A 10,948-nucleotide genomic window follows, 5' to 3' on the forward strand; every position below is an offset into this window, starting at 1 on the left:
TGCTGAATTGGAATTCATTTGCAAATTGGATACTATTAATTTAGGCTTAAACAGAGACTGGGAGTGGCTAAGTCATTATGCAAGGTATCCTATTTCCCCTTGTTTTTTCCTACCCCCCCCCCCCAGACGTTCTGGTTAAACTTGGATTTATGCTGGAAATGGCCCACCTTGATTATCATACACATTGTAAGGAGAGTGCTCAGTTTGGATGAGCTATTACCAGCAGGAGAGTGAGTTTGTGTGTGTGTGTTGGGGGGGAGTTGAGGAAACCTGGATTTGTGCTGGAAATGGCCCACCTTGATTATCATGCACAATGTAGGGAGAGTGGTCACTTTGGATGAGCTATTACCAGCAGGAGAGTGAGTTTGTGTTTGTATGGGGGTGGGGGGTTGAGAAAACCTGGATTTGTGCTGGAAATGGCCCACCTTGATTTTCATACACATTGTAAGGAGAGTGATCACTTTGGATAAGCTATTACCAGCAGGAGAGTGAGTTTGTGTGTGTGGTTTTTGGAAAGGGGGGGGGGGTGAGAAAACCTGGATTTGTGCTGGAAATGGCCCACCTTGATTATCATACATATTGTAAGGAGAGTGATCACTTTAGATAAGCTTTTACCAGCAGGAGAGTGGGGTGGGAGGAGGTATTGTTTCATGGTCTCTGTGTATATAATGTCTTCTGCAGTTTCCACAGTATGCATCTGATGAAGTGAGCTGTAGCTCACGAAAGCTTATGCTCAAATAAATTGGTTAGTCTCTAAGGTGCCACAAGTACTCCATTGATGTCGGTAGAAGCAGAGTTAGCCAATGCTGAGTGCTTTTGAAAGTACCATGATCAATGTTTGGGGAGGGAGATGGCTGCTGCAGATAAGGCCACTACCTCAGCCCATAGAGCTAGCATGTGGGAGTTATCACTGTACTGTAACCTACCGGGGTCCCGTAGGAGACATTCCGCTGGACAAGCTCCATCCGCGACATGGCCCTTCCTCGCCTCAGCGGCGGGGCAGAGTCTTGCATTGAAATTGTGAGCTCCATGAGGGCGCTGTACATGGCAGAGCCTGCTGTCGGCATCCAGTGAAGCCAAATGTGGGGCTTTGAGAGACTTAACTGCATGCATGTAGAGATGCCACAGCAATCCAAAGGGGCAGGATGGCGTAATGATCACAGCCCTAGGTGCCAAGGCAAAGCAAAGAAGAAAATGCAAACTCGAAATAATCAAATAGAAAAACAACAAAGTGAACATCAAGTTAGCCTGCTCTTTGTTGCATCACTGAATGGTCATTTTGCCCTCCCCTCTGCCTCGTCCTATTGTAACTTTGTCTTAAAGGGTTTACGTACTAGCAGTCCCCTTGTATAGCTAACGTCCTGCATCATTTTCATGACAGATGCAGGATAAGTCTGTGAGATTTGTCTTCCATGCCCTCAGCCCAGCACTTGCAGATGCATTTACTGCACCAAGGGATGGCATTTCCCAGCATCCTGTGCCCCAGCCTGTGTCCGTGACAGATTAACTCTTTCTGCGGCCCTGAATGGAGACTGCTAAACAGTCTCGTTCTCCACAGTGCTGTGCAGGAGCCCTAGAATGAGGTCCCACCACTGGGCTTTGAGCCAGTGGGAGCTGGGATTCTTCAGAGGAACCATGCTACCTCAGCCCCTCAGGATAGGGAGCGTCTCATGTCGTTCAGCAAAAGTGTCCAGTGCTCCTAGGCCTGGAGACTGATGCTCTCCGGAGCTCAGGCTGCACTCCTCGTCGCAGACCGTGAATGGCCAAGATGAGTGCAGAAGTCTGTCTGGGGTTTGAAGATAATGTAATACCAGTGAGAGGAGCCAGCTTGACAGCCCTGGAGGCTGCAGCCCTGTATTTCTCCACAGACTCGATTCAGCGTGGGCAGCTTTGGCCCGGCCAGGAGCTGCCCCCAGCATCCTGTGGCATGGGGAATGGTCACAACAGAGTCGCGTATTGATGTTATCTAATCACTGACACTGTGCTAAATAGACAATTCATACCCTAGCGAGTTTAACAGCACTTGCCCACCTCACAGCGGTGTTGTGAGGGTAAATGCACTGAAAGACTCTCAGGTGGTTGTAGGGCCCAGGGGGTCTCAGACCCAGGCTTGCAGAGCTGCTAAGCAGCAAATACCTCCAGGCTGCCACTCAGCAGCACCTGCAATCCGCTTGCACTCTGCTACCCACGACACACTGTAGACACAGACCAGGGGAAGTCCTGTCCCAGGGAGTCTAACAGGCAGCAGCCTCATGGCTGTTGATTGGCTCCTTGCCCTCTATAATCCCAAGGGCTGTTCCAGGAAGTGTCCAGGCAAAAATGTGTGTCTCCTGTAGCTGCTCTGACCAATCCTGCACTTCACCCCCTGGCTTCAACCTTGGCTTGATTTGAATCTCGCCTTCTGACCCAGACCTTAAAATTTGACTTGGACTCTGATCCTTGGTATCCACCCCAGCCTGGAACTTGACTACAAACTTCTCTGCTACTCTCAGTCTCAGGTTTGACCCCTGCTCCAACCCTTGGTCCTGACTGCCCTTTTCAGACTCTTGGATAGATTGATACATTCATCTTTTGTGGTGCTCCAGCCTGGGACTAAAAACGTTGCCCCTGGTCCCACTTCATCGAAGAGTAGAAATTAACATTTTCCCCAACCCCCATAGGCTGTCTAAGGGACTAGAGCCAAAGGCAGCAGGCAGACAAAACTTCCCACACAGGTGAAAGTGCATTGGATGCATTCGCCACTAGATCCCACGGATACAATTATTTTTCTTCTCGCAAATAAGAAGCTTAGCGTACTCACATTCCTTGCACAGTTTTTGGGAATAGAGCTCAGCCAAGGTGCCTGATAGGAGAGGGACAGGCATCTCAGTTTCATAATGAGTCACTGGCAAAGAACTGATTCACAGGAGGTTTTCAAAAGCACAAAGGGCAAGGCAATCAGTGTGAAAATCAATGGGAATTAGGCAACCACCTGCCTCATTAGAGAGTTTTAGAGGGAAGGCACTCTCTGCCCATCTATTGGTGAACCAGAGTAAGAGACAGAATGAGCAGGCCTTATTTGCATGTTGGTTACTTACCATCCTGGTCATTTTGTTTAAAAGTGATTAAAGTTTTGGCTATAGGGGCAATGAAATATTGTTCTTCTGATTATGTGACAGGGGGAATAGAGTTGTAATTAATATGTCCTGAGTGGGGAGTCACCATAACTAAATTCTTGGTCTTGCATGGCTGGCTATTGGAGTTTGGCTAGGCAAGGAAGATATTCCAATTTTGTAGAAAGGACTCTGCTTTGAGGTTGTATATGTTGCTGTACTCTGGTAATGATATTAAACTGATAAGAACAGGTATAACTTAAGAGATAATGTTTGTACTTCACAGTCCAAGAGACACAGACAAGGTTTTCATCTTGGGGCCAAAAGACCAAAAACATCAAGACACTTGATCACAGCCTTTGATAGGCCGAGAGACTACTTACACTTGGTCTAAGCTCTGAGGAGCCGAGAAGTGAATTCACTATAGCTGTATCAAGTGAAAGAGCCTGAGGACCCATTGTGGTAAGACATAGTAGTGTGATGAGAGATGGTGTGGAGGCTACATTGCAGTGAGGGGTAGCAGCATGGCAAGAGATGATGCAGAGAGTGGTAAGGCATCTCCAACCCAGTACCACTAGAGCTGTAACCTCTATACCTGGGTTAGGAGGTGGAGCCATTGGGCTGAATTGCTGCAGAGATAGTATTGCAGCGAGAGGTAGCAGCCAGGCACCCCACAGAAGCGAAGTAGCACTTCTTCCTAGGAGCTGGAGCCGGACCTGCCTGAGTGCACTTTTGGGCTTTGCTAACCACTCACAACATCCCATCAGTGGGATGCAGCTGAGGGGAAAAAGGGAAAATGGTATATTAAAAGCACATCTGTTCATCAGATGGTTACCGCATCATATGGGGAAACTGAGGTGGGTGTTTTACTCATTTATTCATATAAACATGTTGATTTATTGTTGCTGTGGTTGTCCCAAATTAATGCTCTGTCCCCTTAATACAATTTTCCAGTGGTACATTGTTAATTTTCAGAGGAACCCCTAGATCAGTGGTGGGCAAACTTTTTGGCCCGAGGGCCACATCGGGGTTGCGAAACTATGTGGAGGGCTGGGTAGGGAAGGCTGTGCCTCCCCAAACAGCCTGGCTCCCGCCCCCTGACTGCCCCCCTCAGAACCCTCAACCCATCCAACCCACCCTGTTCCTTGTCCCCTAACCGCCCCCTTCCGGGACCGCCCCCCCCGCCCCTAACCGCCCCCCTGAAGTCCCAGCCCCTATCCAACCCCTCTGTCCCCTGACCACCACCCCCAATCCAACCGCCCCTGCTCCCCGTCTCTTCACTGCCACCCCCCATCCAACAGCCCCCTGCCTGCACCCCGGGACCCCCTGCCCCTTATCCAACCCCGCCCCCTTACCATGCCGTTCAGAGCGGCAGGAGCTCACAGCTGTGCTGCCCATCCAGAGTCAGCCGCGCTGCCCACGTGCCGCCGTGAGGTGAGGCTGTGGGGGAGGGGGAACAGCAGGGGAAGGGAGGGGGCTAGCCTCTTTGGCCGGGAGCTCAGGGGCCGGGCAGGGCAGTGCCACGGGCCATAGTTTGCCCACCTCTGCCCTAGATATTGAACCCCACCGTTTTTGCTACTGGCAACCCGCTAGAAGAGTTACACTAAGAAATAAAAGTGGCAAAGAGTCCTGTGGCACCTTATAGACTAACAGACGTATTGGAGCATCCATGCATCCGACGAAGTGGGTATTCACCCACGAAAGCTTATGCTCCAATACGTCTGTTAGTCTATAAGGTGCCACAGGACTCTTCCCTGCTTTTACAGATCCAGACTAACACAGCTACCCCTCTGATACTAAGAAATAATGTTTCATTTCTTTCGTTGCCTAGACATGCTAAAAAGGGGGCAGAGATACATGTTCTCAGCCCCCATGACTTAACTGAAAAAACAGAAGGGCAGCAATTGAAGAGAATTCACCCCACATCCCCCTCAAATGATTCCTTATGCCAACTCTTACAATACCCACTTTCAAATAGCAGTAATAACATGACTTGGAAATCTCGGCTAGAAACAATAATATTAAATGGTCTGTTCCTCTGCGTGTGCTCCTGAGAGTATGTTTATACTGCCATGAAAAACCCATGGCTGGCCCGTGCCAGCTGACGCTGGGGCTCAAGCCTAGGGGCTGTTTAACTGCGGTGTAGATGTTCGGGCTCGAGCTGGAGCCCGGGCTCTAGGACCTTGCAAGGGCTGAGTCTGTCTGACCCCGGGGGAGCATCAGAAGGCCGGGGACCTGTGGTGACACCATTTTATGGGGGTGCAGCTCCCCGGTAGTAACAAAGAAGTTCTGCTAGTTGAAGCAGGAATCTGGGGAATAGGTACTTCGGCCTATCAATGTTTAAATGAAAAACCACATGCATTGGCCACAGTGTCCAAATGATCCCATGGACCTTAGTGCAATAACTTCTCCAGTGGACTCAACACAGAGAAATTATTTATTATTATTCATTTGTATTACCATACCACACAGGAGCCCCAAGCATGGACCACGGCCCTATTGTGCTAGGCAATATACATCCCCACAACAAAAAGAAGCCCCTGTTTCAAAGAACTTGCATTGTCGTGTCTCTTTTAATGCTGAGATGTTGTTACGTGTTTCCCTGGTGCATGTGACTGCTCTCCCCCCTGTTTGTCAGCCATTTGGTTAAAATGATCATAAATAATGATTTTTATGTTTGTCTGAACACATCAATGCTGTTCAATCAAGTACAAAATCATCAGCTTGTAATAAAAGTACCCTGGAAAAATGTGCAACTGATCCCATATATGGATATTTCTAATAGCAAAGGAATAGAAAAAGAGATTGATTTAATACATGTGAAACTGAGCCCAAGAGAGTTTTAGGACTTGATTCTCCACTCTCATTTATCTCATGTCTTCATGTGTAGCTGTGCAGAGTGAGCATAAACTGCCAGTGTTTTTATCTGTATTTCCATTCCATTCTCTCTTCCATGTTACACAAATATAAATTATGATTTATTTACAGACAGGCTGCTGGACTAGATAGACCTTGGCTCTGATTCAGAAGGGTACTTCCTGTAACACAAGGTGGTGGAGAATCAGGCATTTAACATGAGGCCATATTTTCAGCTGGTGCCTGTAGTGTGGCTCCGTTGATGTTGCTGGAGCTATGTCAATTTACCATTTACAACTGCCTAGGATCTGACTCTTAATTTCCAGCACAGTCCTGCAAAAGCAGTTTACACCGCCATGCACCGAGCTTCCCAGCTCTATTGTAAAGATCCAATGAGTGTCAATGACTGCCACATTCTGAGTGTCAACAGCCAAAGTTGGAAAGGACCAGATCAACGTTTTTTGAAAGATTAAAGAAAACAGAAGCAGTGATGACCACGTGTAAAGACAGCAGAGTTATCAGTAGTGGAGTTAGGAAGGATGTTAAATCGAAGCAATTGAGGGGAAAACTTTGCATTCACCTGAAGATCCGAAACAGTCGTGTTAAAAACAGCAGCATAAAGGATGTTGAAGAGAAAACATAATCTAGAGTAAAACAGTAGCAGAATGTCCCCAAAATGGTACAGAGGCACAATTAAAGGTTCCTAATAGGATGAGAAATGATTTGGCATATGTGTTATCTGTTTACACACACACACACAACGGGGGTGGTGTTTGGGACTGTGTGTGTGTGTGTGTGTGTGTGTATACACACAAAGACCAGCAACTAGATTATTATCAGGCCTGCACAATATTTGCCATCCTCGGCCCAGATCCTGCAGCTCCTTATGCACATTTAGCTTTACTCACATGAGTAAGGGCTTTTGCAGGATGTGTGATTCTCAAACTTTTCGGTCAGCTCGAGCACTTTACCACACTAAGATCTCAGCTGTCCCAGCTATTCCCTGCCATATTCTAATCTGTTGTTCTTGCTCAAACACACTTCGTAGTGTAGATCCCAAAATGGGTTTAGAGCAGCCTCTAGCTTCATAGTTGGTAAGAACAGGCATGTTTGAATGGCAGGCAGACCGCAGTGATGCCCAGAGACAGCAAAGAGGCTTATTACTAAAGCAAGGAGCTGAGATCACCAGACACAGAGCCTGTACCAGTACTGGAGCCTGTGTCCATGGTGGGATTTACTAATCTACCCTACAACAAGATAGGATGCAGCAAGGGATGCAAGACGGGATGAATTTTCTTCTGTAAGCAAAAGGAATGGGAAAAGAACACCCTCAGGCAAAGAAGGAAATGAACAAGCTTCCAAGCATGAGAAGACCATCTCTGGCCTATGATTTACATTCTACCTTTAACACCAGCACTGGAAAGAGTTTTTCTTTTTTTTCAGAACTGCCTTTCTTGAGATTTTCATAGTTGACAACGTACAGTGACAGGAATACTGGAACAATCTTTACAGTGGGGATGCTGAGAGCCATTGAACCACACTGTATACCCTGAACATGATGGAAACCACTTCAAGCTACAGGGTGTAGCAGCACCCCTAGTTCCAGCACCTATGCGCGGCAGCACCCCCAGCACTGTTACCAGGTTTGCCCATTACTTTGGGGTATGCTCATTTATTAGGAAAAAGGAAAGGAGGACTTGTGGCACCTTAGAGACTAACCAATTTATTTGAGCATAAGCTTTCGTGAGCTACAGCTCACTTCATCGGATCCGATGCATCCGATGAAGTGAGCTGTAGCTCACGAAAGCTTATGCTCAAATAAATTGGTTAGTCTCTAAGGTGCCACAAGTCCTCCTTTTCTTTTTGCGAATACAGACTAACACGGCTGCTACTCTGAAACCTGTCATTTATTAGGGTTACTCTTCTAGGGAGGAGGGTTCTGTAATTCTATCAATGTACTGCTTGTGTCACTTGTGTTCTCATACGGAGCTCTACTTCTCCCTGCTGAAAGTTCCCTCCCAGTGGAGCGATCCTGCAGGACCTAGGTTCCCCAGGGCGGGGTTCTTCCAGCCCCAGGATCGAACAAACAAGCACACGCACACACACACCCCGCATCGGAGAGGACCAGGTTAATCAGCAATCCCAAGCTGACCGTTTATATGACCCTGGGCTCAGCAGGCTGGGTCGAACAGCACCTCCAAGCTGTCACCCTCGTATGCCGTGGGCACCGCACTGGAATATAGTACGTCTGAGCAGGCTGGATTGAGCAGCACTTTCAGTCTGCCACCCTCATATGCCCCTAGACTCAGCACGTCCCTACCCCACTTTCACGTTACAGTTGTTCTGGTAGTAACCCCCTTGATGAGCAAACCCCACAGGATTTTTCGGTTCTGCAGGGATCTTTAGCTTAAGTACGAGGAGCATTGCTGCAGAGCGAATAGGGAAGCCAAAAAACACCCACCGGGGGAGGCGGGAGAGAGAGAGAAGCAACCAGCTTAACCATGAAAGTTATTTATTGCCATGTAATAACCATACAAGGGGAGCCAAACAAACAAAACAGTGATAATATCAAATCTAACTTAAATTTGATTATAAAAGTCAGGTTTAGAAAACTATAACTGATCACACAAGTCAGGGTCAGAAGGCTACACTGAGAGAGAGAGAGAGAGAGAGAGAACTGGGTTCTCACCACTCCGTGAAGCTTGAATCGATTGGGGATCCCAGATGGTCGTGATGGCTGAGGGTCCGGAATGCTGAAGACAGGCAGAGCCCCCAGCATGATCAGGCAGGAGAAGATGAAGTCCTAATGGAACTGATACAGATTTTGGATCCAGGCATCACAACACTTACTTGAGCATGGATAGGGGTTTTTGTAGAGAAACAACAATGGTTCAAGGGAGAACACTAGATTTGTTTATGGGTAAACTGATGGCTCAAGGGAGTATACCAGAGTTGTTTTGTTCAGGCTAGACAATAGGAACTGATCATTCCTGGCTATGGGCCGTGTTCCTTGGAGGGAGCTCACAATGCAATTAGGGAGCTTCAGTATTTTGGATACCAACAAAGGATTTATTACTAGAATTGGTCTGATAACTACTGTGCAGGCATGGGTTCATTTACATCTGGAGCAGAGATTCCCCATCATGCAGTGCTTTCCTGGTTTTCTGGTCCCAGAGTTCCATGCGGTTCTTGCCTTGGAATCTCTGTTCTCCATTCTGTATGCTAATGAGGCAATGGATGCAAATGAGGCTAGGGAAGTTTCCTTAATCCTGTCACCCTTGTCCGGAGGGGTTTAGGTGTGTCTCTCCCTGCCTTTTCATTGCTTTTTGTCTTTCTACTGATTGGCTTTGGTTCAAGCAGAGGCTGAGGGGGGAAGGTCTTTCGTGAGTCAGACAGGCTGGGTACTGCACCCTGGTTCCCCAAGAACACAAAACTGATGGGTAACAGCACTTCTAGTTCCAGCACCTATGTACAATGAGACAACAGCAGCAATCATGAGGGGAGGCCAACTCTGAAATACATGAAATAGAGTACATCAAAGTAGGGTTTGATCAGTCTTCTTCTAGAAAGCAGAATTGGGCCTTAGCCGTCATTAGCAAGAGAACATTGGTTGAGAGAAGCAAACAAGATGGTCCAAATTTATCCATGGTGACACCCCATGGACTTTCCTGGAGTCACACTGGAGGTGAACTTGGCCTACTGAACTGAGCAAGCATATTGAACTTATGGACAGGATCAGCCTATGTGCTGAGAGAGAAGCATACAAGTATAGCCCACGTTCTCTTGTCCTAAATAACGAGAAGGCAAATCAAATGTCAAATTATGTGTCAGTAAAAAACAAAGCAAACCTTTAGGGCCATTGCCTGTGTTCGATCCCGGCTGTGGACAAGGCAATGATGATTTGCATGTATTTTTTTCTGGTTAATCTTTATTTCTCTTTGAAAATAAAAGTTCAACCTCTTATTTAGGGCCAGGTTGTGCACCCCTTGCTTGTGCTGGGGAGCACTAACTCATACGACTACTCCCATTTACGTCAATGGGTTTATCTGGGTCAGTAAGTGCTCACCAGAGCTGCACCATGGGGCCATAGGGAAATTGTGAAGAGGGCGGTTTCCCTGATGGAAGTTGATAGCCCCTTCTAGTTTTGGGAGAGTGTGTGTATGTGATATAATTAATACACACGGACAGTATGATGTCACAGTAAGTACTACTCGAGTTTTGTCAGAGACTAAACTGGATCTTCAGCAGCCTCTTTACTAACATTTCTTATGGCATTTGCAAGAGCTCCCATTTGAAGCACACTGTGTATTCTAATACTGCTGCAAGAAGGGACCACCACTCTAGGTATGCAGCCATTCTGAACAGTGTGTCCCGCTGTGTTTCATTAGGACCTCCCATCACTAGCACTGCACATTCTCCCTGCCAAGGATCACACCTGGCTTACAGAAGACAAAAAAAGGGCCCACATTTAATGCAAGACCTCTAGGTTTGATGTAAGGAGCGGGATTGGCTAAAGGCGCTTATAATATTCCACCCACCCAAGGCAATGGTGTTGAGGATGCAATTTGAAAACTGCTGGGGTTGCACATGTGTAACATTGTGGCCATAATTTGGCCTGCAGAACATTTAGTGCTGGCATGGCTGCATGAGAAAGAAAGAACCTAGCCTGCCTCTCAGCTTAGCATGACACAAATGTAGCTTTTATTCAATGGGTTTAAAACTGTAACTAATAGATCACAGAAGTGATTGTACATAAGGAATCATCATTTGAGGGGGGAGGGGTACTGCCCAGATTTCTTCTTGGCCCTCTGCTATTCAATGTCTTTATCAATAATCTGTAAGAAAATAGAAAGTTATGGGTAAAACTTGTAGCTGGCACAAAACCAGGTAGAATGGTAAATAATAATGGGGACAGGTCAGTTATGCAGGCTGAGCTAGATTGGTTGGTAAGGTCAGCTCATTTAAGCAATATGCATTTTAACACAGCCAAAGGCAGGGTC

The sequence above is a fragment of the Chelonia mydas genome, chromosome 1, assembly GCF_015237465.2.
Source record: "Chelonia mydas isolate rCheMyd1 chromosome 1, rCheMyd1.pri.v2, whole genome shotgun sequence".
Lineage (NCBI taxonomy): Eukaryota > Metazoa > Chordata > Testudines > Cheloniidae > Chelonia > Chelonia mydas.